The 27,266-nt window shown below is 47.7% G+C and overlaps 1 long non-coding RNA gene across 1 annotated transcript; it reads left to right on the top strand.

Moving 5' to 3' along the window:
- The first annotated feature begins 20,132 nt into the window (after positions 1-20,132).
- Positions 20,133-21,862, top strand: LOC123058711 (uncharacterized). Its single transcript, XR_006427284.1, has 3 exons — positions 20,133-20,358; positions 20,967-21,049; positions 21,417-21,862. It is a non-coding gene; the product is annotated as an uncharacterized lncRNA (long non-coding RNA).
- Positions 21,863-27,266: the final 5,404 nt, after the last annotated feature.

Raw genomic sequence — 27,266 nt, forward strand, 5'->3', positions numbered from 1 at the left:
CCGGGCCCAAGGCGCGCCCGGGCTTGGCCTAGTAGGGAAGCGAAGGGGCGAGCGCGAAGTGCCGTGGGCCCGAATAGCCTGCGGCCTTGGGCGCCGCGTGGCGACTGATTGGACGTGGGCGTATGTGCTTCCCCACGATGCCTCGGCAACCGCACGACTTGACAAGTCCCTGCATGCACAGAAACCGGTCATGATTACCTGCGGTCGTGGTGCTCGGCGGTTGGCCTCCTCCGGCTATAAGTACGGGGCTGTGCGAGCCCCTTCAGTCCATCCCTTCCTGCTGCTCCTTTCCTTCTCCTTCCTCGCTCTTGCTTCTCCTTACGCCAATGGCACCAATCCGCGGGTTCTCTGCAGAAGAGAAGGGAAAGGCCCCACGAGAGGGTCCTGACCCACTTCCGCCGAAGAAGCGGCTGGTCCTCTGCCATCGAGATGAGGGTGCTCAGCAGGAGGCACTGAGGACCTGGTACGAGCGGCCGCCGCCTGGGTTTCCGCTACCCTTGCACGCCCGCGTCGTGGGTCCTGGGGGAGAAGGCGTCGAGCAACATCGACGATGCCGCCGTCGACGCCGGCGAGTCACGGTGGTGCGCGTCGTTCCTCCTGGAGTCCACGCCGAGCGCTCCTCTCGCGAGCTCGTGCTCCATGCCGCCATGCCTCCAAGCTCTTGGATTCGCCTTCCTCCTTCCTTCGCCTTTGAGATGTCACCGAGCGGGGCTCTGGAGCTCTGGCTGCAGCACGCTGACTGCAGTACCCTTGCGACCGGAGCGGAGGTCACGGTCTTCGCTCCGGGCAAGGTCTTCATGACCCGGGGCTGGGGCGAAATCGCTCGGGTCCGCCGAACGGTAGGTGCCCTCGTAATTCATCTTGAATACGACGGTGCCTCCTTGATGTTCTTTAAGGTCTTCGATGTTGATGGGCGCCGGCTGGAGCGCTGCCCTAGGGAGAGCGGCAAGGGCGACGAACTAGCGAGGACTTGGCCGCCCATCGGCCCTCCAGCAGCTCCTCAGGCAGCAGCGGAGGAGCTGGGGAATCTAGCGGCTTCCCCGAGCTCCTCGTGACTCCGGAGACGAGCGACGACAGCTACGAGCTCCCGAGCTCGCGCCGTGCTCGGAGCGGGGCAGCTGCGTCCAGCCGCCAACGCCACTGATCTGGATGGGGTTGCCGCCAACGTTGGGCAGCCCACTGTTGATGATGGCGTCCCTTGCGGAGGTGCGGGCAATTAGCGTTCCATAGGATTAGTACTCTTGTTCCCTGCGAGAAATCGAAGCAACACCCCGCGGGGGTATGTAAGGCGTCTGCCATGTCTTTTATGAATATTATATCCTTAATATGAATCAACGTGAGGTGCTTGTCCTGTCTCGGCTCGGCTCCCCCCTTCTACCCTCGCAAGGACTTGGCGCTCTACGCTGACAGGTCCCAGTCCCCAGGCAGGCTTCAGCCGTCGTTGGTATGCCAGGTCGCGATGTCGTGGTCAAGGCCAGGAGGTGAGCGGCCCGAGGTCCGGTAAGAGCCCCCGGGTCGCGATGCTCAGGAGGTCCCCTTTAGCGCTCAAGCAGCCCTCGCTGGGCGAGAAAGGAAGGCGACATTGTTGTGACAGAGCCGCACTAGGCGAGGGTTTGGCGCTGCGTTGGTCCAACTCTTGTAAGGGCGTGACTTATCTCTTGAGTTTGGTGTAGCTCCTCGATGAAGCGCCCGGCCCGAGCGGTGGCAGCTGAGGCGCTGCTGGGTTAGGTACTCGTGAGCTTCTCCCACTCCCCCGCATTGCCCTTAATGCTCTACGTCCTCAGGTCCCGGCCCTCGAGCGAGCTAAGCCGCCGTTGGTATGACAGGTCACAATGCCGTGGGTCAAGGCCAGGGGGTGAGGGCTGGATAGCCAGTAGGAGCCCATGAGTCGTGATGCTCAGGCGCCCCCCTTTTAACGTGCAAGCGGTCCGTGCCGGAGAGAGGGAGAGGCAGCTCGCGACGTCCCTAGCGTTGCTCCTGGAGTAGGTCCTGCACACCAATCATAAAGAGAAACAAGACCTATTGTTACGGTTGCCAGCCAACCTTTGGTCGCTCCAGGGGAGTGATTGGGGCACTGAGGGCCTGGTGAGGTGGCGCCTTGCAGGGCTGCCGCGGCCAGAGCTCGACCACTCAGATTTATCGACGTTGCAGGGACGGACCCGTGCGCAGATGCCGTGCTAGAGCGAGCGGCTCCATAGGCGTCAATTGAGCAGGCGATTAGGTCGGGTATGTTAAGCACGCAGGAGGAAATTCATTTTAAGTAGACGCGGGAAAGCAAACGCCACTGGGCCAGGCCCGAGCAGCTCGGGGATGATGCAGCCCGAGGGGTGCCCCCAACAAGGTAAGTAAAGAGCATAAGCAAAACGGATACATGCCGCAGGGACGGACCCACGCGGCCTCGGAATGATGCGGCCCTGCGGGCGCTCCCAGGTAAAAACGGAACTCAGAAAGATGTCACCTGGTGCCGTTGAAGATGGAGTGATGTTGAAGAACCGGGCGATGCGCGATGAAGACATCGATCCTTACGAGCCCCCAGGCCCAGGAGCCTCGGGAGGCTCCGGGGGCACTGGTGGGTTTCCGAGGGCCTTCTCCATCTCCACCAGGACTGCACCATGCCTGACCTCCTGAGCCTCCAGAATGCTCCTCAGCAGGAGCTGATGAGTAGCGACCGCGTTCGGCAGGCCGAAAGGCATGCGAACGTAGCTGTGAGGTGGACCCTCGCAACGCGCCGCGCGTGAAGGCTAGAGGCGCTCCTATGACGCGGCTCAGTTGAGCCCTGGCACGTCGATGCAGATGCGCAGCCAACCATCCTCGCTTGGATGTGGGGCCATGGCAGGCAAGCGGCGGCCGCTGTGCATGACTCTCGACTCCTGTAGCTCCTGGGTGTTGCTTGCGATGAACTCCTGAGGGTTTGGTCTTCCTTGCCTTGTACCTTTCTGAGGGAAACGTGCTTGGAAGCACCCCTCCAAGTGCTGCCCGAGCGCCTCCCTCACGACCTCGGCAAGGTCGGTGGCTCTCCAAGAAAGAGCCCCCGAGCCCTGCCTGAGGAGGGCGCCGGGCTTGCCTTCCTATGCGAGAGAGGGTGACGCTCCCTGATTGGGCGCAGATCCTGACCCAACACCTCCGGAGGCGCCTGCCTCCTTATGGCTTGGGCCAGGCGAAGCCTTCTTCTTCTTAAGGGTCGCCTCGGGAAGTCTTCCGTTTCTGTGATCCGGGTCTTTGATTGCTGCGGCTTGGAACGCGCGCTCAAGTGAACACGCTGTGTCCCTTTCTTCGCAGGGTACGGTGATGACTCCACCGCTTCCTGGCATCTTGAGGACATTGTACCCATGGTAAGTCACTGCCATGAACTTGGCCAGGGCTGGGTACCCAAGGATGGTGTTGTATGGCGGACGGATGTGGGCGACGTCAAAGTCGATGAGCTCGATGCGGTAGTTGTTGCGCTGCCCGAAGGTGACTGGAAGGCGAACCTGCCCTATCTGAACAGTGGAACCATCAGTGACTCCTGAGAAGGGTTTGGTTGGCTGAAGCTGATCGTACGGCACTTGGAGATTGTCGAACGTCTCGACGGACAGGACGTTGAGTCCTGCTCCGCCATCAATGAGGGTCCTGGTGACCTGCACGTTGCTGATGACTGGGGAGCAAAGCATCGGGAGGACTCTGACCGTTGCCACGCACTTGAGCTGATCCGCTGAGCTGAACATGATAGCGCACGCAGACCACCTAAGAGGGCATGTGGCCTCAAGCTTGGGGAGGACTACATTCACCTCGCAAGCAAACTGCTTGAAGATGCACTGTGAGGCTGGGGCCTGCGCGCCACCCAAGATGCAAGCGATTGCGCGTGGCTCCTGGAAGCCCCCAGCTCCCTCATCTTGATGTTGGTCTTCGTTCCTCCTTGGCGGTGGCGGCAGAGGAGGAAGGCCTGCGTTGCCGTGCGGGCAATCCTCACAAGGCTGACCTCTCCAGCCTCCCTCGCGAGGCTGGTCCTACCAGTGATCCTCGCGAGGTCGGTCACGCCACCCTTGGCGAGGGCCACGGTCTTCCCATCGTCTGCCACCTCTTCCTCCTCCTCGGCCATAGACCCTGTCGTTGCGCTCGGGGCGTCGGCTGACACGTCCATCTCTCACGGCCCTGAGCTCTTGACATTCGTTGGTGTTGTGGGTGTGGAGGTCATGGTACACGCAGTACCGGCTGCCCTTGGATGACTCAGGCTGATCCCTGCCTCGCTTGGTGTCTGGTTCCGCTGCAAGCATGGCAGCCCCCTTGTGCTTCACGTCCTTGGCCTTCTTCTCTTCTGTGTCGGCAGCCGGGAGTTCGAGGAGGGAAAGGCGCCCTTCCTCAGCCCTGGCGCACTTGGTTGCCAAGTTGAACAGCTCCAGGGATGTGCACAGGTCTTCATGGATTGCTAGCTCCTCTTTCATCTTGATGTCGCGTACACCATCGGAGAAGGCCGAGATAATGGCTTCTTCAGTCACCTTGGGGATCTTGAGGCGAGCGTTGGTGAAGCGCTGAATGTATTACTGCAGGGTTTCCCCTTGCTGCTGCTTGATGCGGCGCAGATTGCTCACGACCGGGGGCCGGTCGCGAGTGCCCTGGAAGTTGACGATGAAGCGAGTGCGCATCTCATCCCAGGAGGAGATTGTGCCAGGAGCCAGGTTCAGGAGCCAGGTGCAGGCCCCGTCCTTGAGCGCCATGGGAAACCAGTTCGCCATGACCCTTTCATCTCCGTTGGCGGCTTCGATGCATAGCTCGTAGAGCTATAGGACCTCCGCGGGGTCCGCCGTGCCATCATAGCGAGGGGGCAAGTCAAGCTTGAACTTGCCTGGCCATGCGACGCCGTGTAGCTCGGGGGTGAGGGCACGGCAGCCTGCTGTGGCCACTGGTGCCTTTTGCTGGTACTGGGCTTGCTCCTGGGGATTACCGCGCGCCGTCGCTTGGAGCAGCACGGGGTCTTAGCATGGAGGTGCAGGGACACGATCTTGGCGCGCTGGCGCTGGGAGCGTGCAAGCACCTTCTTGGGGACGAGGGATCTCTTGGCAGCTCCTTTCTTGCTGCGCAGGCGCCGGGCGCGGAGGGTCTCCCCTGGGGCTGCGCGCCTTGGAGCCAGGGCACCTTCTTGGGGAGGAGGTGGTGGAGGCACCTCCTGATCCTCGCCTCCTGCATGAAATGGAGGGCGAGACAGCGAGAAGGACGGCAAGGGGGAGCCCCCTGCGGCGCTGACGAGCTCGGTGATGCGGGCAAGCCAGTCTTCGTAGAGGTCGTCGATGAGGCGGTAGTGCAAGAGTTCTCTTGCCAGGAGCAGCGCGGCATGCGCGTCCATGGGGGCGCGACAGGCGTGGGCCGACGAAGCGGCTAGAGTCAGCGACGGTGTGGCGGTGCGGCCCTCCGGCCGTACCGAAGGATGCTGGGATGAGGCCTGCTACTCGTTCCTCATCGGGCCGGTGGCAGCGTTGGCGGCAGGCGACGGGGAACAACGAGGGCGTCCGCTGACGGGCGCCGTCTGGGCTACGCGGGTGGCGAGAGCAGCCCGGCGCTCGGCGCGAGCCCGACGAGCGTCAGCCATGGACACAACGGAAGATCACACGCGAACAGTGGAAGAAAGATTCCGGCGCACCCCTACCTGGCGCGCCAGATGTCAGATTTCGGGTTCCGACAGACCCTTGAGGTTTGAACACTGGGGAGCGCGCGGAGATCTCTCCCCTACCGATCTACATCCAATCTCCTCACGTGATCCAAGCTGGAAACAACGAACAACACAAGGGACACGAGGTTTATACTGGTTCGGGCCACCGTTGTGGTGTAATACCCTACTCTAGTGTGTGGTGTGGTGGATTGCCTCAGGGGGCTGATGATGAATAGTACAAGGGAAGAACAGCCTCGCGAGAGGTGTTCTTGAGCTGGTGCGATGAACTGCTTGGGTGAGTTCAGTCGCCTCTCTCTTTCTCTGCTAGGGTTCTATCAGATCTCTCGCTCTCTCTCTCTCTCGATCTCCATGGGTGTCCCCCTACTCTGTGGTGGCTAGCTCTATTTATAGAGGCCCTGGGCCTCTCCCCAAATAATGAGCGGGAAGGGCGCCAACAATTGGCCATTTTGAAGGGGAACATCTAGTACAAGTTATCCTGACCAAAGGTGGTCTTCGGCTGCCAAAAGCTCTGGTGATGACGCCGTCTTGGGCTCCACGGTGACCTCCATCCTATCGCTCTGCTGGTCTTGGTCTTGTTGCACCGGAAGGGTAACCTTTACCCGATGCCTTGGCCTTTGCTTGCCCCCTTTGCACCAAAGGAGAAATAAGGACACTTCACAGGCCGGCGCCTGCCTGGCGCTCGCCTGGTCTCGATCGTCATGGCTTGCGTCACGGGCTCCTCGCGAGGTATCCCCGCCTTGATCTTTCCGCCTCCTCGCGAGCCTGCCTGATGAGGCCGCCTCAAAGGAAGCTTTCTGTCGTCCGCCCCGCGGGGGTCTTGAGCTTGAGCTGATGAAGATGGGCCGCACTGGGCCCCTACTTGAGCCACGCCGCAGGCCGCAGGCAGGCAAGTCTGGGGACCCTCGTTTCCAGAACGCCGACAGGGCCATCTCGGTAATGCACATCACTATAAGCCTTGCAAGCATTGTGACTGTTAGTTGCGGGATGATGTATTACAGAATGAGTAAAGAGACTTGCCGGTAACGAGATTGAACTAGGTATGAGGATACCGACGATCGAATCTCGGGCAAGTAACATACCGATGACAAAGGGAACAATGTATGTTGTTATGCGGTTTCACCAATAAAGATCTTCATAGAATATGTAGGAACCAACATGAGCATCCAGGTTCCGCTATTGGTTATTGACCGGAGACGAGTCTCGGTCATGTCTACATAGTTCTCGAACCCGTAGGGTCCGGATGCTTAAAGTTCGGTGACGACCGGTATTATGAGTTTATGTGTTTTGATGTACCGAAGGTAGTTCGGAGTCCTGGATGTGATCATGGACATGACGAGGAGTCTCGAAATGATCGAGACGTAAAGATTGATATATTGGACGGCTATATTCGGACACCGGAAGTGTCCGGATGGTTTTGGAGAGGGGGGCATGGCCCCTCTTTCCCTCTCCCTCTCTTTCCTTCCCCCTTCCCTCTTCCTAGTTGGACTAGGAAAGGATGAATCCTCTTCCTAGTAGGAAGAGGATTCCTCCTCTCCTTGGGGCGCACCAAGGCTGGCCGGCCTCCCCCTTGCTCCTTTATATACGGGGGCGGGGGGCCACCCAAAGACACACAAGTTGATTGTTCCAAGCCATGTGCGGTGCCCCCCTCCACCATAATCCACCTCGATCATATCATAGCAGTGCTTAGGCGAAGCCCTGCGTCGGTAGTAACATCATCACCGTCATCACGTCGTTGTGTTGACAAAAATCTCCCGCAAAGCTCTGCTGGATCAGATTTCGTAGGACATCATCGAGCTAAACGTATGCTGAACTCGGAGGTGCCGTGCGTTCGGTACTTGGATCGGTCGGATCGTGAAGACGTATGACTGCATCAACCGCGTTCTCATAACGCTTCCACTTACGGTCTACGAGGGTACGTGGACGATACTGTCCCCTCTCGTTGCTATGCATCACCATGATCTTGTGTGTGCGTAGGATTTTTTTTGAAATTACTATGTTTCCCAACTTATATAGGGTGAGAGTACTCATGAGTTGAGTGTCTCCCCCTAAATAGATGCCTACATCAAGACAATACATGAAGTAAATGCATGCATGGGTACTAGATTTCACATAATGTTGTCAAGCTCCAAGATACCAAGTTCACGCCTAAGTTGACAAAACCTTGCTTGGTGACAATGTCTACAAGTTGCATATCTGTACTAACATGAGCAATATCAATGTGACCTTTTTGCACATTGTCTGTCAAGAAGTGATACCTATTATCAATGTGCTTGGTGCGAGGATGATCAGTGGGATTCTTAGCAATCTTGATGGCACTTTCATTATCACATAGAAGAGGCACATGTCTATAGGTGATACCATAATCCTTCAAAGTTTGCCTCATCCATAGTAATTGAGTTGCACAACTGGCAATTGCAATGTATTCGGCTTCGGCGGTAGAGAGGGAGACACAATTTTTCTTCTTCGAGGACTAACTTACCAAGGAGCATCGAAGAAATTGACATGCACCAGAGGTGTACTTCCAACCCACTTTGTCTCCATCCCAATCCGCATTTGTGTACCCAATGAGATCAAACTTAGCGTCCTTGGGGTACCATAGACCCAATTTTGGGGAAGCTTGAAATATTATGCATATGCCTAGAAAGTCATCATAAGGCGGTTAAGAATATTCTTAGATACCTTGTTCACACCCCAAAGTTGGGGAAGCTTGAAATATGTCAAACTTCTCTAAAATGTCCTTGAGGTATTTTGTTTGAAACAAGAAACTTCCTTCTTGAAATTGTTGAATTTGAAATCCGAGAAAGAACTTCAAGTCCGCATTGAGTGACATCTCAAAGGTCTTGGTCATGGAGGCTGCAAACTTCTTGCACAAATGAATGTTAGAAGAACCAAAAATGATGTCATATACATAGATTTGGCATAAGATCAAATCACCCTTTTCCCTCTTAGTAAAAAGAGTGGGATCGATCACCCCTCTCACAAAACCATCATCGAGTAAAAACTTCTTAAGATGATCATACCAAGCACGAGGTGCTTGTTTGAGGCCATACAAAGCCTTGTGAAGTTTATACACATAGTCTTCGTGATTGGTATCAATGAACCCAGGAGGTTGTGATACATATACTTCTTATTGAAGAGGACCGTTAAGGAAAACACTCTTCACATCCATTTGATGTAACGTAAAGCCATTGAAAGCAGCATAGGCAAGTAAGATGTGAATAGATTCAAGACGGGCAACAGGAGCAAAGGTCTCATCAAAATCCAAAGCTTCAACTTGTGACTACCCTTGTGCCACTAACCTTGCCTTGTTGCGGATGATTACACCATTCTCATCTTGCTTGTTCTTGAAAATCCATTTGTTCCAATGACATTGTGTTCCTTAGTTGGTCTCTTGACTAATGACCACACTTTGTTGCGTTCAAAACTGTTCAACTCTTCTTGCATAGCAACGAGCCAATCATTGTCCATCAGTGCATCTTGTACCTTGAGTGGCTCAACAAAAGTGAGCACAAAAGTTTGTCAATTGTTTACGAGTGACTCTACCTTCCGATATGCCGGTAAGAATTTGATCAACATCAACATGACCGGCCACTCGGGGCATGATGGAGGTTAGGGTTTCACGAGGTTAAACTTCATTTCCATCATCTACATCCTCAACATATGGATCATTAATGTGTGGTGGAAGATCTTCTTCTTCATATTCCATTTTCTGAGGTTCATCATCAATGATTGCACTTTCTTGTTCTTACTCTTGGTGATGATCTTGTTCTTGAAGATGATCATGGTGAGGGACTTGATCTTATTATTATACTTGAACAACGGTCATCGTTTGAGAAATAGGAGCTTGTGGTGGTATGGGTATTGAAATGGCTTGATGATGTGTGAAAATTCCATCTTCTTCTTCATCATCATCATGAAGTTCTTGTTCCATTGTAAGAAGAGCACCAACACCCATGGTCAAAATATCTTGAGAAGGATCTTCTTCACCTACATCACTTAGATCAACTTGCTCACCATGGGAGCCATTAAATTCATCAAACACCACGTCGCACGTTTCTACAACACATCCATTGGATTTGTTGTAGACTCTATAGGCGTGAGAGTTTGATCCATAACCAACAAATATGCCCTCAATTGTTTTGGATTGAAACTTTTCTAACCATTCTCTCTTGTTGAGGACGAAACATTTGCACCCAAATACATGAAAGTACTTGACATTTGGCTTGTTCCTAGTTAGGATCTCATATGGAGTCTTCTCCAATATCGTGCGGAGGAAGAACCCGTTTGATTCATGGCATGCGGTGTTGACAGCCTCGGCCCAAAAACTATGTGGTGACTTGTATTCATCCAACATGGACCTTGCCATTTCCACAAGTGTACGGTTCTTCCTTTCGGCTACACCATTTTGTTGAGGAGTGTATGGTGCGGAATATTGATGCTCAATCCCTTCATCACAAGAAATTCTTCCAAGGTGTAGTTCTTGAACTTGGAGCCATTATCACTTCTTATTACCAAGATTTCTTTGTCAAACTTGCATTGTGCTTGCTTGGCAAAATCAATGAAGGTGATCTTCGTCTCGTCCTTGGACTTGAGGAAAAACACCCATGTATATCTTGAGTAATCATCAACAATGACAAGTCCATACTTTTTCCCACCAACCCTATCCCATGAAGAAAGCCCAAAAAGATCCACATGAAGGACCTCCAAAGGCCTTGAAGTAGATACAATATTCTTGGGTGGGTGCTTTGATTGATGTTGTTTCCCGGCTATGCATGCACTACACACATGATCTTTCTCAAAAGAGACATTGGTTAGTCCAAGGATGTGATTACCTTTTAAGAGATCTTGAAGATTTCTCATGCCAACATGGGCTAGCCGCGATGCCATAGCCACCCCTTGTCGGCCTTGGCCATTAGACAAGTTGCATGGAATGTGCTCTCTTTCGAGAAATCAAACGTGTAAAGGTTACCATCCAACTCTCCAACAAAGGCCACTTCGAGGGTATCTCTCTTAAAGACTTTCACATCCGTTAGTCCAAATAGTGTATCATAACCAACAGAAGCCAATTGGCAAATGGAAAGCAAATGGTATTTAAGGGATTGAACAAGCATGACATTTGCAAGAGACATGTCACTTGTGATAGCCACCTTGCCCAACCCGAGTACCTGTCCTTTTGATCCTCCACCAAACACAATGCTCATAAATGGTTGAATAGCTTCCATGAAATGGAAAAGAAATTTGCTATCTCCGGTCATATGGTTGGTGCATCCACTATCGATCACCCATGTGACTCCACCGCAGAAGGCAACCTACACACAATTTATGGCTTGGTTAGAGGCACCCATTTTGCAATGGGACCTCTTAAGTTAGTCACAAGGGTCTTAGGGACCCAAATAACATAAAACTGGAATGCATTATGAGGACCAACAAATTTAGCATAAACTTCTCCATCCTTTGTTTTACAAAGTACATAGGATGGAGGCGTGAATTCTTTTGACTTGTTGAGAGTGGGCATGCCCTAGTGGCCTTCCCACTCACAGCCTTACCCTTCTCCTTGTGCCCTTCTCGTACAAACGTCTCCTTAATAGACGTGGTGCACTTTTGAGAGAATATTTTCTTCTTGCTTGTGCTTGGGTCAAACCCAAGACCTTCCTTGGCAACCACCTCATTGTGTCGGCTCAATACCTCATTAAGGTTATTTTCTCCTTGAGCACATGTCATGAGTCCTCTCTCGAGTTGTGCCTTTAGAAAGCGGTTTTCCTCAAGAACAAATGCTAGGTCACCACTAGAGTTAGTAGTACAAGCATCAACATTGATATAATAGGTGAAGAGTAAGCCTTGGATAGAGTTTCAAGATAAGTAAGTTTGAGTGTCTCAAAACTCTTTGTAAGAAGGGTGAGATCCTCTTCCTTAGTCTTGAGGGACATGGATAGAAGCTCACAATCCTTAGAGAGAAGCATGAGATTCCACAAGCTTACTTCTATCATTCATCAACTCCTCGCAAGAGTCCTTGGCCTTTTTCAAGGAGCCAAGTTCTTTAGCATGAACATCAATGTTTGCACCAATTTTCAAGCATAGTTCATCATTTCGTGCTTCCTCATATTGGAATTTCCGCTCAAAGATTTCATATTTTCCCTTTTCCTCGGTGACGAGGGTTTCAAGTTCCTTAATGGTGATGGTGTGCTTACTCACCATCTCCATAACCATACAAAACATAGTGAGCTTCTTTCCTTTGAGGTAGCACATGAACTTATTTAGTTTAGTAAGCATAGGATCATCTATACCATCATCATCATCATAATTATCCTCCACATCAAGATACTCATCACAAGGAGTAGAAGGAGTGAAAAGAGGAGGGTTTGACCGTGGGGTTACCTTGACCTTGTCAGGAGAGTTTTGGTCCTCTCCATCTTCTACCACGGCCTTTGCCATTAGGCACTTGTGAGCGTTGCCCTTGTAGTCTTTCATATAGTTTTATGTGACAACATCACCACTCTTGTTGACTAGCCTCAAGGTGTTTTGAGAATCTTGAGCTACTATGGCAACATAACCAACATCATCCAGATCGGATTCTTCATGAGCAACCATTGCTTTCCCATCTCTCTTCTTGAGCTTGGAATTCAAAGGATTTGGCAACTTCTTCTTGGCAAAGGTCTTGGGAAACCTTGTTTTATCTTCTCTTCTCATAAGGGAAATCATTGGAGAAGTGGTTGGTTTCTTCACAATTGTAGCATTTTCTCACTTTCTTCTTCTGGTATCTTCCCTTGAATTTTCCTGCGCTAAACTTCTTGACAAAGAGGGCAATATCTTCATATGAAGGGCTCTCATCGGAGTCAATCTCATCACCATCTTCATCGTCAACATCATCTTCTTCTTCTTCACTTTGCTCTTCATCACATACATGCTTGGCCTTCAAAGCAAGATTGATCTTTGATGTTGAGGTACCATGCATGGAAAGATGTTTGGTAGCATTTGCCTTTGATTCTTCAAATAGTTGGAAAGTGGATATGATGTCATCCTGAGTCATTTCCTTGAATCCATGATGTTGTCTTATGTCCCACACCATTTGGTGATGATACGGAGCAAGAGCATGAAGTAACTTGTCCACGAGAAATCTCTTAGTCAAGTTGAATCCATCTTGTGCCTTGTCACAATCACAGGACTCAATGTCAGCGGTGAGAGTCATTAGACGCTCAAGGAGATGTTTGGGGGATTCACCTTTCTCCATACAAAAGTTTTGCAATTGACCCTGGGCAATTTCAGATTGAGCTAGCCGGAGAATGGAAGTACCGGTCTTGGTCCTCACAATACTATCCCATAAGTCCTTTGCACTTGTGATGTGTGTATATATGGTCTCCTTTGCTTATTATTCATTCTTTTTCTTATGCACATGATTGCGGTGTCATTGAGATGCTTGTCATAAGTTTCTCTTGGAGTGAGATTCTTTGGGTCGACAGGGTTGTAGCCATGCTACAGAATGTCCGACATTTCATCATTGGCGTACCTAAGATGGTCCTGCATACCAACTCTCCGCAAAGCAAAATCGGAACTTTCATCAAGCAAAGGAGGTTTTACTCCAGGATTATACTTAGATTTCTCAACTTGAGGTCTAGCATAAAGCCATGGAACACTAGATTGATCATTGCTAGGAGGTTGTTGGCCAAGTGAAGGAGTAGACACAATTGGCCTTGAGGCCGCACCACCCGAAAGTGGCGCGAGCATCGTGGTTAATGTGGCTAGCCTCATTTGGACCAAGGCCTCAAGAGAAGCATCATTCTCCTCCTTTTTCTTAGCAAGGGCCCGTTCCAGATCCTCAGAAGTGAAGGACTTGACTTCCGAAGAAGCATTGCCCTTCTCCTTCTGATCTGCAACAAGGGGAGTCCCATCAGGGTTCATCTCGCGCTAGGGCGGTTAAACCACAAGAATAGATCATGAGGCTCGGATACCAATTAAAAGGATTGAGATTGACCTAGATGTTGGGTGATGTAGTAATTTCAAAAAAATTCCTACGCACATGCAAGATCATGGTGATGCATAGCAACGAGAGGGGAGAGTGTTGTCCACGTACCCTCGTAGACCGAAAGCGGAAGCGTTAGCACAACGCGGTTGATGTAGTCGTCGTCTTCACGATCCGACCGATCAAGTACCGAACGCACGGCACCTCTGAGTTTAGCACATGTTCAGCCCGATGACGTCCCTCGAACTCCGATCCAGCCGAGTGTTGAGGGAGAGTTTCGTCAGCACGACGGCGTGGTGACGATGATGATGTTCTACCGACGCAGGGCTTCGCCTAAGCACCGCTATAGTATTATCGAGGTGAACTATGGTGGAGAGGGGCACCGCAACGGCTAAAAGATAAACAGATCAATTGTTGTGTCTCTAGGGTGCCCCCTGCCCCCGTATATAAAGGAGCAAGGGGGAGGTGGCCGGCCAGGAGGGGCTCGCCAAGAGGAGTCCTACTCCCATCGGGAGTAGGACTCCCTCCCTTTCCTTATTGGATTAGGACAGGAGAGGGGAGGAGAGAGAGGGGGAAAGGAAAGGGGGGCGCCCCCCTCCTTGTCCAATTCGGACTTGGGGGAGGCTGCCCCTTGGCCGCCTCTCCTCTTCCACCAATTGGGACCATGAGGCCCAATAACCTCCGGGGGGTTCTGGTAACCCCTCCCCCGGTACTCCGGTATATATCCGATAACCCCCGGAACCATTCCGGTGTCCGAATATAGTCGTCCAATATATCAATCTTCCTGTCTCGACCATTTCGAGACTCCTCATTATGTCCGTGATCACATCCGAGACTCCGAACAATCGTCGGTACATCAAAACATATAAACTTATAATATAATTGTCATCAAAACTTTAAGCATGCGGACCCTACGGGTTCGAGAACTATGTAGACATGACCGAGACACGTTTCCGGTCAATAACCAATAGCGGAACCTGGATGCTCATATTGGCTCCCACATATTCTACGAAGATCTTTTTGGTCAAACCACATAACAACATACGTTGTTCCCTTTGTCATCGGTATGTTACTTGCCCGAGACTCGATCGTCAGTATCTCAATACCTAGTTCAATCTCGTTACCGGCAAGTCTCTTTACTCGTTCAGTAATACATTATCCCGCAACTAACTCATTAGTTAATGCTTGCAAGGCTTAAGTGATGTGCATTATCGAGTGGGATCAGAGATACCTCTCCGACAATCGGAGTGACAAATCCTAATCTCGAAATACGCCAACCCAACAAGTACCTTCGGAGACACCTGTAGAGCACCTTTATAATCACCCAGTTACATTGTGACGTTCGGTGGCACACAAAGTGTTCCTCCAATAAACGGGAGTTGCATAATCTCATAGTCATAGGAACATGTATAAGTCATGAAGAAAGCAATAGCAACAAACTAAACGATCAAGTGCTAAGCTAACGGAATGGGTCAAGTCAATCACATCATTCTCCTAATGATGTTATCCCGTTAATCAAATGACAACTCATGTCTATGGTTAGGAAACATAACCATCTTTGATCAATGAGCTAGTCAAGTAGAGGCATACTAGTGACACTCTGTTTGTCTATGTATTCACACATGTATTATGTTTCCGGTTAATACAATTCTAGCATGAATAATAAACATTTATCATGATATAAGGAAATAAATAATAACTTTATTATTGCCTCTAGGGCATATTTCCTTCAGTCTCCCACTTGCACTAGAGTCAATAATCTAGTTCACACCGCCATGTGATTTAATACCAATAGTTCACATCACCATGTGATTAACACCCATAGTTCACATCGACATGTGACCAACACCCAAAGGGTTTACTAGAGTCAATAATGTAGTTCACATCGCTATGTGATTAACACCCAAAGAGTACTAAGGTGTGATCATGTTTTGCTTCTGAGAGAAATTTAGTCAACGGGTCTGCCACATTCAGATCCATAAGTATTTTGCAAATTTCTATGTCAACAATGCTCTGCACGGAGCTACTCTAGCTAATTGCTCCCACTTTCAATATGTATCCAAATTGAGATTTAGAGTCATCTGGATCAATGTCAAAATTTGCATCGACGTAACCCTTTACGACGAACCTTTTTTTGTCAACTCCATAATCGAGAAACATATCCTTATTCCACTAAGGATAATTTTGACTGTTGTCCAGTGATCTACTCCTAGATCACTATTGTACTCCCTTGCCAAAATCAGTGTAGGGTATACAATAGATCTGGTACACAGCATGTCATATTTTATAGAATCTATGGCCAAGGCATAGGGAATGACTTTCATTCTCTTTCTATCTTCTGCCGTGGTCGGGCTTTGAGTCTTACTCAGTTTCACACCTTGTAACACATGCAAGAACTCTTTTTTTTATTGTTCCATTTTGAACTACTTCAAAATTTTGTCAAGGTATGTACTCATTGAAAAACTTATCAAGCATCTTGATCTATCTCTATAGATCTTGATGCTCAATATGTAAGCAGCTTCACCGAGGTCTTTCTTTGAAAAACTCCTTTCAAACACTCCTTTATGCTTTGCAGAATAATTCTACATTATCTCCGATCAACAATATGTCATTCACATATACTTATCAGAAATGTTGTAGTGCTCCCACTCACTTTCTTGTAAATACAGGCTTCACCGCAAGTCTGTATAAAACTATATGCTTTGATCAACTTATCAAAGCATATATTCCAACTCCGAGATGCTTGCACCAGTCCATAGATGGATCGCTGGAGCTTGCATATTTTGTTAGCACCTTTAGGATTGACAAAACTTTCTTGTTGCATCATATACAGCTCTTCTTTAATAAATCCATTAAGGAATGTAGTTTTGTTTATCCATTTGCCAGATTTCATAAAATGTGGCAATTGCTAACATGATTCGGATAGACTTAAGCATAGATACGAGTGAGAAACTCTCATCGTAGTCAACACCTTGAACTTGTCGAAAACCTTTTGCGACAATTCTAGCTTTGTAGATAGTAACACTACTATCAGCGTCCGTCTTCCTCTTGAAGATCCATTTAACCTCAATGGCTCGCCGATCTTTGGGCAAGCCAATCAAAGTCCATACTTTATTCTTATACATGGATCTCATCTCAGATTTCATGGCCTCAAGCCATTTTGCGGAATCTGGGCTCATCATCGCTTCCTCATAATTCGTAGGTTCGCCATGGTCAAGTAACATGACCTCCAGAACAGGATTACCGTACCACTCTGGTGCGGATCTCACTCTGGTTTACTTACGAGGTTCGGTAGTAACTTGATCTGAACTTACATGATCATCATCATTAGCTTCCTCACTAATTGGTGTAGTAGTCACAGGAACAGATTTCTGTGATGAACTACTTTCCAATAAGGGAGCAGGTACAGTTACCTCATCAAGTTCTACTTTCCTCCCACTCACTTCTTTCGAGAGAAACTCCTTCTCTAGAAAGGATCCATTCTCAGCAATGAATATCTTGCCTTCGGATCTGTGACAAAAGGTGTACCCAACATTTTCTTTTGGGTATCCTATGAAGACACACTTCTCCGATTTGGGTTTCAGCTTATCAGGTTGAAACTTTTTCACATAAGCATTGCAACCTCAAACTTTAAGAAACGACCGCTTAGGTTTCTTGCCAAACCATAGTTCATATGGTGTCGTCTCAACGGATTTAGATGGTGCCCTATTTAACGTGAATGTAGCTGTCTCTAACGCATAACCCCAAAACGATAGTGGTAAATTGGTAAGAGACATCATAGATCGCACCATATCTAATAAAGTACGGTTACGACGTTTGGACACACCATTACACTGTGGTGTTCCAGGTGGCGTGAGTAGTGAAACTATTTCACATTGTTTTAAATGAAGGCCAAACTCGTAACTCAAATATTTTACTTCTGCGATCATATCGTAGAAACTTTTATTTTTGTTACGATGATTCTGCACTTCACTCTAAAATTCTTTGAACTTTTCAAATGTTTCAGACTTGTGTTTCATCAAGTAGATATATTCATATCTGCTCAAATCATTTGTGAAGATCAGAAAATAATGATACATGCCGCGAGCCTCAATATTCATCGGACCACATACATCAGTATGTATGATTTCCAACAAATCTGTTGCTCGCTCCATGTTCCAGAGAACGGAGTCTTAGTCATCTTGCCCATGAGGCATGGTTCGCAAGCATCAACTGATTCATAATCAAGTGATTCCAAAAGCCCATCAGCATGGATTTTCTTCATGCGCTTTACACCAATATAAGCTAAACGGAAGTGCCACAAATAAGTTGCACTATCATTATTAACATTGCATCTTTTGGCTTCAATATTATGAAAATGTGTATCACCATGATCGAGATCCAACAAACCATTTTCATTGGGTGTATGACCATAGAAGGTTTTATTCATGTAAACAGAACAACAATTATTCTCTAACTTACATGAATAACCGTATTGCAATAAACATGATCCAATCATATGCATGCTCAACGCAAACACTAAATAACATTTATTTTAGGTTTAACACTAATCCCGAAAGTATAGGGAGTGTGCGATGATGATCATATCAATCTTGGAACCATTTCCAATACACATCGTCACTTCACCCTTAACTAGTCTCTGTTCATTCTGCACCTCCTGTTTGAGTTACTATTCTTAGCAACTAAACTAGTATCAAATACTGAGGGGTTGCTATAAACACTAGTAAAGTACACATCAATAACATGTATATCAAATATACATATGTTCACTTTGTCATCCTTCTTATCCGCCAATTACTTGGGGTAGTTTCGCTTCCAGTGACCAGTCCCTTTGCAGTAGAAGCACTCAGTTTCAAGCTTAGGTCCAGACTTGGGTTTTTTCACTTGAGCAGCAACTTGCTTGCCGTTCTTCTTGAAGTTCCCCTTTCTTTCCTTTGTCCTTTTACTTGAAACTAGTGGTTTTATTTACCATCAACACTTGATGCTTTTCTTGATTTCTACCTTCGTCAATTTCAGCATCAGGAAGAGCTTGGGAATCGTTTTCGTTATCCCTTGCATATTATAGTTCATCACGAAGTTCTACTAACTTGGTGATGGTGACTAGAGAATTCTGTCAATCACTATTTTATCTGGAAGATTAACTCCCACTTGATTCAAGCGATTGTAGTACCCAGACAATCTGAGCACATGCTCACTGCTTGAGCTATTCTCCTCCATGTTTTAGCTATAGAACTTGTTGGAGACTTCATATATCTCAACTCGGGTATTTACTTGAAATATTAACTTCAACTCCTGAAACATCTCATATGATCCATGACGTTTAAAACGTCTTTGAAGTCCCGATTCTAAGCCGTTTAAGCATGGTGCACTAAACTATCAAGTAGTCATCATATTGAGCTAGCCAAACATTCATAACATCTACATCTGCTCCTGCAATAGGTTTGTCACCTAGCGGTGCATCAAGGACATAATTCTTTTATGCAGCAATGAGGATAAATCGCAGATCACGGATCCAATCCGCATCATTGCTACTAACATCTTTCAACTTAGTTTTCTCTAGGAACATATCTCTTCCTAATAATAAAGCACGGATTGAGTCTTCGGATTCACCGTCGCGTAACTTTTGCAAAAAAGTCCTTAAGTATTATGGAAATAAACCCGCCGTCCACTATAAGCCGACCATAATAATAAGTGAAAAAAAAGTCTCATATGCAGCCCCGTGGTTGACATCGCTATCGCGGATGAGAAGACGAGGGTTCCCTCTGCCCCGCCGCCATGCCCCCATCCTCCTCTCCCCTATTTCACCGGCGCCGGCGTGCTACCGTCTTCCTCCTCTCCCTCTCCGGCGCGCTCTACCCACCACCGCGGTGCCACATACCACATGCTCCTCATGATGCGCCGCACGCGGGCGGCCATGTCTCGCCCGACCGTCCGCCCACACGCCTCCTCCTTTGGGGTCCGGCGAGCGGCATCGGCGGCCACGACGAATCGGCACGTGTGCGGCCACTCTGCTTCGGTTTAGGGGCTACAGACTATGCCGGATTGGCCACCGGCTCAAAGGGGACGCGCGGACGTCCTGGTCCTGCTCCTCCCGACCAAGTTGATGTGGCGCGGGGCGGCGGCCTCAGAGCCTACGGTGTACGCCTGTTGACGGGGCTCGGGGTGCCTGTGGCTGAATATCACATCTCCTCCTCTTGTCCTCATGCTCTCTGCTTTGTGTCATCTTATCTCTCCGATTCTTCTTTGGCCACATGTGCAGGTGTTTGAGGCAGGAGCGGTGATTAGCATCGGCGAAAGTACCCCGCCCACATCCTGTTTGATGTTATGCTATGACAGACTGGGAATTTTCAGATCCAACTCTTACTACTATTTAGATATTCAGAATGAAAAAACAAGTGTATCTGATGCCGGATTTGCACCTAAAACAAGTGTACATGATGTTCCAAGCTGTCCGTGTTGATGGCCGAAGAGTAGGCAAGGGTCCATTGTTCATTTGATTTCGTGGGGATTATCCAGAACAATGCAATCTGAATTGAAGCCAATCCGATCCAGGTGAAACAGAAGTTGATAGATTATTCCGGAGACGAGGTGATATATATATCAAGCGGAAGTCTGTTTGTGTGACTCTGCCTGTATGTTGTCAAGTTGCAAATAGCCTGGTTTTATCAGTTGTTGCTTGATGAGAGACCAACCAGTTTATGCCTGACATTTGTGACTCTACATTTAATGCAGTACAATTGAGAGCTCACGGCATCAGGTACGCTTTAGATACAAAAACTCTCGCTCAGTTTAGTTCCCGTGTAGTGTTAAATTCTGGTGAACTATATTCGATACAAATGGTAAGCTAAAGCAGATTTAAAAAGATGATAAATTTGCTCAAACCACGTTCAGTTTCAAAACTGACCTGAAGCTGCACTCAATGGCCCTATGGATCCTCTCTTTTAAAGAATCTACATGTTTGTTGCCATTTTGTGGGACTTATAGGAAGAAGACATGAGGTGGAGTACTTCTTAAGATAATCCTACTCAATGCATACTAGAAATTGCTATTTGAAAAAGTTGTTCTGAAGTGACTCTTCAGGGCTTGGGAGGTTGTCAATTTTTGTGTACATGTTACTGTTGTATACTACTAATACAAATTTTGTAGTCTACAAGGGGTCTGCGGTACTTTCATAGTAGCGAATAAAGAATGAATCAAATGGGATTGATTTACTACTATACCTAAATTAGTTACATATATTGCATCTTGTGGATTAATTCTTGGTCAACTAGGTGTAGTTGATTTTTCAGTTTTGACACACACTTATCTATTTACATAATGTGGTCATATGTTTCATTTTGTGGCTAACCACGTGAAAGTATGTAGGTTCAAACCGATGTTGTGGCCAACACAGATAGTAGCAGTCAAGACAATGACTTTTTGGACGAAGAAGAGTGACTTCATTCAAGGTACTAACTTGATTCGTGAGGACTGCTACCATATGCACACAGAGTTGTTCAAGATTTTTTTTGAAGGTTGAACATTTCTCTTGGGAAGCAAATCTTGTGTCCCATGAGCTTGCTAGGGAAACCAAATTTACTTCTCCTTGAATTTTGTTGGATAATCCACCTAAATAGCATGTACCTTTGTTAGTTAATGATGTAACAATCATTGAGTAATAGAAATATATTTTTGTAAAAATAAACTTATTACTGGCATAGTGATTTTGCGAATTGATGGTTGAACTGAATACTTCGATTTTTTCCTTTTGGTCTTTCCTCCATGTGTCGATCACCCAGCAGATATTTGTCTTACCTAACCTTTTGATGAAGTCAGGAAATGAGTTCCAATATTGGTGTGACGAGTCCCTTGACTGAAGAAGGAGGAGGAGGACGTCAAGGGAGGCATGAGCCGGCGGTGGCAGCATGAGCCATCACGAGGCATCGCTGGGAGGCTCCGGGCGGGGGGCATGAGAGGTGTGACACAAGTCAGGAGGCGAACTAGAGAAGATGAGTAGATCGAGATGGATCATACAAGGATGAAGGGATGTTATAGAGCCGTTAGCCGACGGTGCTAATTTCCTGTGTGTGTCGATGTCGGTTGCCATGCAGTAAATGAAGAGTGCGTGTATGCCTGTGGCACCCTCCATTTTCATATTTGGAGTCCACACAGGCTGGGTGGCCGAGGGGAAGAGTGAGCGATTTTTTTGTTCCGCTTTCTTTGCCTGAGTAGGTGTCTGTGAGGACTCCTCCCCCCTTGGTGATTTTGGTGATGGTGGTGAGATGGTGGATTCTTTTTTTGTGGAATCGTGTAATATACATAAATTTTTTTCTGATCTTCTATCTTACATGTGATGATTCATAATTCCATATAGGCATCGGGGGTTGGGTCGTTGCATGCAGAATATGACCATATTCATATCTTTTTAAAACATATACCCCCTTCGTTCTTAAATATAAGTCTTCTTAAAAATTTAAATATGAACTATATACGAAGTAAAATGAATGAATCTATGTTCTAAAATATATCTATATATATTCGTATGTTCATATATTTGCATGTAGTTCGTATTGAAATATCGAAGAAGGCTTATATTTAAAAACGGAGGAAGTATTTCATGTTTTCACTTTTCAGACAGATGGATGGATAATGTCAGTGTTTCGAGAAAAAAAGACGGTGGGCACCTACCTACCAAGTTTTTTTATGTGGACAATGCGAATGAGTTTTGCTCACACAACGTTAATTTTTCTCCCGTTGCAACGCACGGGCATATGTCCTAGTCAAAAATAAAACAGGGCAGGTAAACGCGAGCTATTGATCTACAACATAGATATGCTAATACTATCAGGACTAAGTTCATGATAAATTTAAGTTCAATTAATCATATTACTTAAGAACTCCCACTTACATAGACATCCCTCTAATCCTCTAAGTGATCACGTGATCCATATCAACTAAACCATGTCCGATCATCACGTGAGATGGAGTAGTTTCAATGGTGAACATCACTATGTTGATCATATCTACTATATGATTCACGCTCGACCTTTCGGTGTCAGTGTTCCGAGGCCATATCTGTTATATGCTAGGCTCGTCAAGTTTAACCTGAGTATTCCGTGTGTGCAACTATTTTGCACCCGTTGCATTTGAATGTAGAGCCTATCACACCCGATCATCACGTGGTGTCTCAGCACGAAGAACTTTCACAACGGTGCATACTCAGGGAGAACACTTGTACCTTGATAATTAGTGAGAGATAATCTTATAAACCTACCGTCGAACTAAGCAAAATAAGATGTATAAAAGATAAACATCACATGCAATCAAAATATGTGACATGATATGGCCATCATCATCTTGTGCCTTTGATCTCCATCTCCAAAGCATCGTCATGATTTCCATCGTCACCGGCATGACACCATGATCTCCATCATCTTGATCTATATCAATGTGTTGTCACATCATCGTCTCGCCAACTATTGCTCTTGCAACTATTGTTATCGCATAGCGATAAAGTAAAGCAATTATTTGGCGCTTGCATCTTATGCAATAAAGAGACAACCATAAGGCTTCTGCCAGTTACCGATAACTTCAACAAAACATGATCATCTTATACAACAACTTATATCTCATCACATCTTGACCATATCACATCACAACATGCCCTGCAAAAACAAGTTAGCAGTCCTCTACTTTGTTGTTGCAAGTTTTACGTGGCTGCTACGGGCTGAGAAAGAACCGTTCTTACATACACATCAAAACCACAGCGATAGTTTGTCAAGTTAGTGCTATTTTAACCTTCTCAAGGACCAGGCGTAGCCACACTCAGTTCAACTAAAGTTGGAGAAACTGACACCCTCTAGTCACCTGTGTGCATAGCACGGCGGTAAAACCAGTCTCGCGTAAGCGTACGCGTAATGTCGGTCCGGGCCGCTTCATCAAACAATACCGCCGAACCAAAGTGTGACATGCTGGTAAGCAGTATGACTTATATCGCCCACAACTCACTTGTGTTCTACTCGTGCATAATACATCAACGCATAAAACCTGGCTCAGATGCCACTGTTGGATAACGTAGTAATTTCAAAAAAAATCCTATGCACACGCAAGATCATGGTGATGCATAGCAACGAGAGGGGAGAGTGTTGTCCACGTACCCTCGTAGACCGAAAGCGGAAGCGTTAGCACAACGTGGTTGATGTAGTCATACGTCTTCATGATCTGACCGATCAAGTACCGAACGCACGGCACCTCCGAGTTCAACACACGTTCAGCCCGATGACGTCCCTCGAACTCCGATCCAGCCGAGTGTTGAGGGAGAGTTTCGTCAGCACGACGACGTGGTGACGACGATGATGTTCTACCGACGCAGGGCTTCACCTAAGTACCGCTACAGTATTATCGAGGTGGACTATGGTGGAGGGGGCACCGCACACGGCTAAAAGATCAACAGATCAATTGTTGTTTCTCTAGGGTGCCCCCTGCCCCCATATATAAAGGAGCAAGGGGGGAGGCGGCCAGCCAGGAGGGGCGTGCCAGGAGGAGTCCTACTCCCGGAGTAGGACTCCCTCCCTTTCCTTGTTGGATTAGGAGAGGAGAGGGAAGGAGAGAGAGGGGGAAAGGAAAGGGGGGGGCGCCGCCCCCCTCTTTGTCTAGTTTCGACTTGGGGGCTGCCCCTTGGCCGCCTCTCCTCTTCCACCAATTGGGCCCATGAGGCCCAATAACCTCCAGGGGGTCCGGTAACCCCCCCCCCCCCGGTACTCCGGTATATATTCGATAACCACCGGAACCATTCCGGTGTCCGAATATAGTCGTCCAATATATCAATCTTCATGTCTCGACCATTTCGAGACTCCTCATTATGTCTGTGATCACATCCGGGACTCTGAACAATCTTCGATACATCAAAACATATAAACTCATAATATAACTGTTATCAAAACTTTAAGCGTGCGGACCCTACGGGTTCGAGAACTATGTTGACATGACTGAGACACGTTTCCGATCAATAACCAATAGCGGAACCTGGATGCTCATATTGGCTCCCACATATTCTACGAAGATCTTTTTTGGTCAAACCGCATAACAACATACGTTGTTCCCTTTGTCATCGGTATGTTACTTCCCCGAGATTCGATCGTCGGTATCTCAATACCTAGTTCAATCTCGTTACCGACAAGTCTCTTTACTCATTCCGTAATACATTATCCCGCAACTAACTCATTAGTTGCAATGCTTGCAAGGCTTAAGTGATGTGCATTACCGAGTGGGCCCAGAGATACCTCTCCGACAATCGGAGTGACAAATCCTAATCTCGAAATACGCAAACCCAACAAGTACCTTCGGAGACACCTGTAGAGCACATTTATAATCACCCAGTTATGTTGTGACGTTTGTTGGCACACAAAGTGTTCCTCCGGTAAATGGGAGTTGCATAATCTCATAGTCATAGGAATATGTATAAGTCATGAAGAAAGCAATAGCAACAAACTAAACGATCAAGTGCTAAGCTAACGGAATGGGTCAAGTCAATCACATCATTCTCCTAATGATGTGATCCCGTTAATCAAATGACAACTCATGTCTATGGTTAGGAAACATAACCATCTTTGATCAACAAGCTAGTCAAGTAAAGGCATACTAGTGACACTCTGTTTGTCTATGTATTCACACATGTATTATGTTTCCGGTTAATACAATTCTAGCATGAATAATAAACATTTATCATGATATAAGGAAATAAATAATAACTTTATTATTGCCTCTAGGGCATATTTCAGTGAATAGGTACAATTACAAATTTTAATTGTTACTCAGCAATTTTAGGCAATAATGCGGAATATAAAGGTGGGCCTAACAATTGCAAGAATGATATTAAGCGCTAAGCAATGTGAAGAAGTACCTCAAGTATATGAGTAAACAAGCACAATATATGACAAGTAAAGACTAAGACACAAGTAACCACAAATAGGGAGTTAGGGTTAGGAATAACCGCAACTTCGAGAGACGAGGATGTATGCCAATGTTCACTTCCTTGGAGGGAAGCTACGTCACCGTTTAGAGAGGTGGGTGTTACCACGAAGGCACACCAATGCCATGAAGGCTCACCCTATTCTCTCTTTGACATATCACCACGACGGTGATTCTAAACCACTAGTCGTAGACCTTGGGGTGGTCTCCAAACCCTCACAAAATTTTCGGGGGTAATCACAATGATTTGATTCCACACCGAAGAACTCCTACCGCCTAGGAGTCTCCAATCTCCAATAGTAACAAGAACAATGGGGGAAAGCTCAAGGCTTTCTCAAATCAAGAATTCCTTTGGTGCAAAGTGGGGGAAGGAGTGGATCTATCACTTGAGTGGACAACTTCTCTCAAATGCTCTCTAATCCCTTAGGGATCTGGTGTATGAGTGTGTGTGAGAGAGAGTGAAATGTGTTCTTGGGGATGTTCAAAGTGAATGGCCAACCCTCTCACGAAATGGGTGAGAGGTATATATAGTCTCCCACAATAAGTGCCCGTTGGAGCCATGTGAGTGCAGCAGTTGTCGGACGTTCGAGGCCTCGACAGGTACCGGACATCCAACATATGTACTTTGTTTGGATGGTACTGGATGTCCGTAAAGGACCGGTCATCCGACGTTTTGGCTTGGGTAAGTGAATAACATATTTCTGGAGAATGTTGGTCGTCTGAGGCACCGGACGTCCGACAGAGACCGGAAGTCCAATGTGTTGGCTCTGTTAGGGACAAGCCGGATTTAAACGTGAAGGTCAAAAATTCGATGTTTTGGCTTTGTATAGGAAGTACCGAACGTCCGATGGATACCGGTCGTCCGATAGAGATAGGGTTCAGATGATGAGTGTTTTAAGAAGATCACTTGACCAATACTTTCGCGAGACCCCATGTTCCCCTCTTAATAGTGCGGGATCCCTATACTCAAGAACAAACATAAAGGGCCTAAGCCAGTAGACTTGTTTCTTCATTCTTGAGCAAGATAAATATTTTCGTGGTCATGATCCACACACACGGCCCCGAGGGGAGTAAACCTGAGATATACTTGACAAACATTGTTAGTCCCCTATGTGTATATTGTCATCAACATCAAAATACGATTAAGGGCATGATTGGACTTTCACGCGTCCCCCTCCTCCCACACGCTCCGTTGCGCTCCACCTCGCCCGGCCACCCACCTGGCCCTGGCTGTCCGGCATCCTCCGGCGGTAGGACCTTGTCTTGGCCGTGCCTCCTCTCTGGCTAGCCGCAGTGGGGCTGATGACCCCCTGGCCTCAGGCTATCCGGCATTCTCCCGGCAGCGGAGCCTCGATCCTAGCTCCCAACCATGCCTCTCCCCTTGAACCGGCTGTGGTGTGATGTGGGTGGTGCTCGATCTGTCCTGTGGTGGTTGTCTGTGGTGGAGCATCTAGCGGCGCTCATTGTCATCTTTATAGTGATGGGTGCGACTGTTCTTCCAGTGGTTGTGGTCTCGGCCTGCTTTGGTTTCCCTGTCTTTGAATCCTATTCAATAGCCTTTGGGATTGTGCGGACTTTGGCCGGGGAAAAGATCTTTGCTCGGCTTGCTGATGCTGGCGGCAGCGGCACCTACGGATGCCGTCCCCTTCTTGAAGGTGCTGCCATGGCCTCTTTTCCGCCCCCAAAGCAAGTATAGGGGGAAACCCTAGATCTAGT

Source organism: Triticum aestivum, chromosome 3A (genome assembly GCF_018294505.1).
Source record: "Triticum aestivum cultivar Chinese Spring chromosome 3A, IWGSC CS RefSeq v2.1, whole genome shotgun sequence".
Classification (NCBI taxonomy): domain Eukaryota; kingdom Viridiplantae; phylum Streptophyta; class Magnoliopsida; order Poales; family Poaceae; genus Triticum; species Triticum aestivum.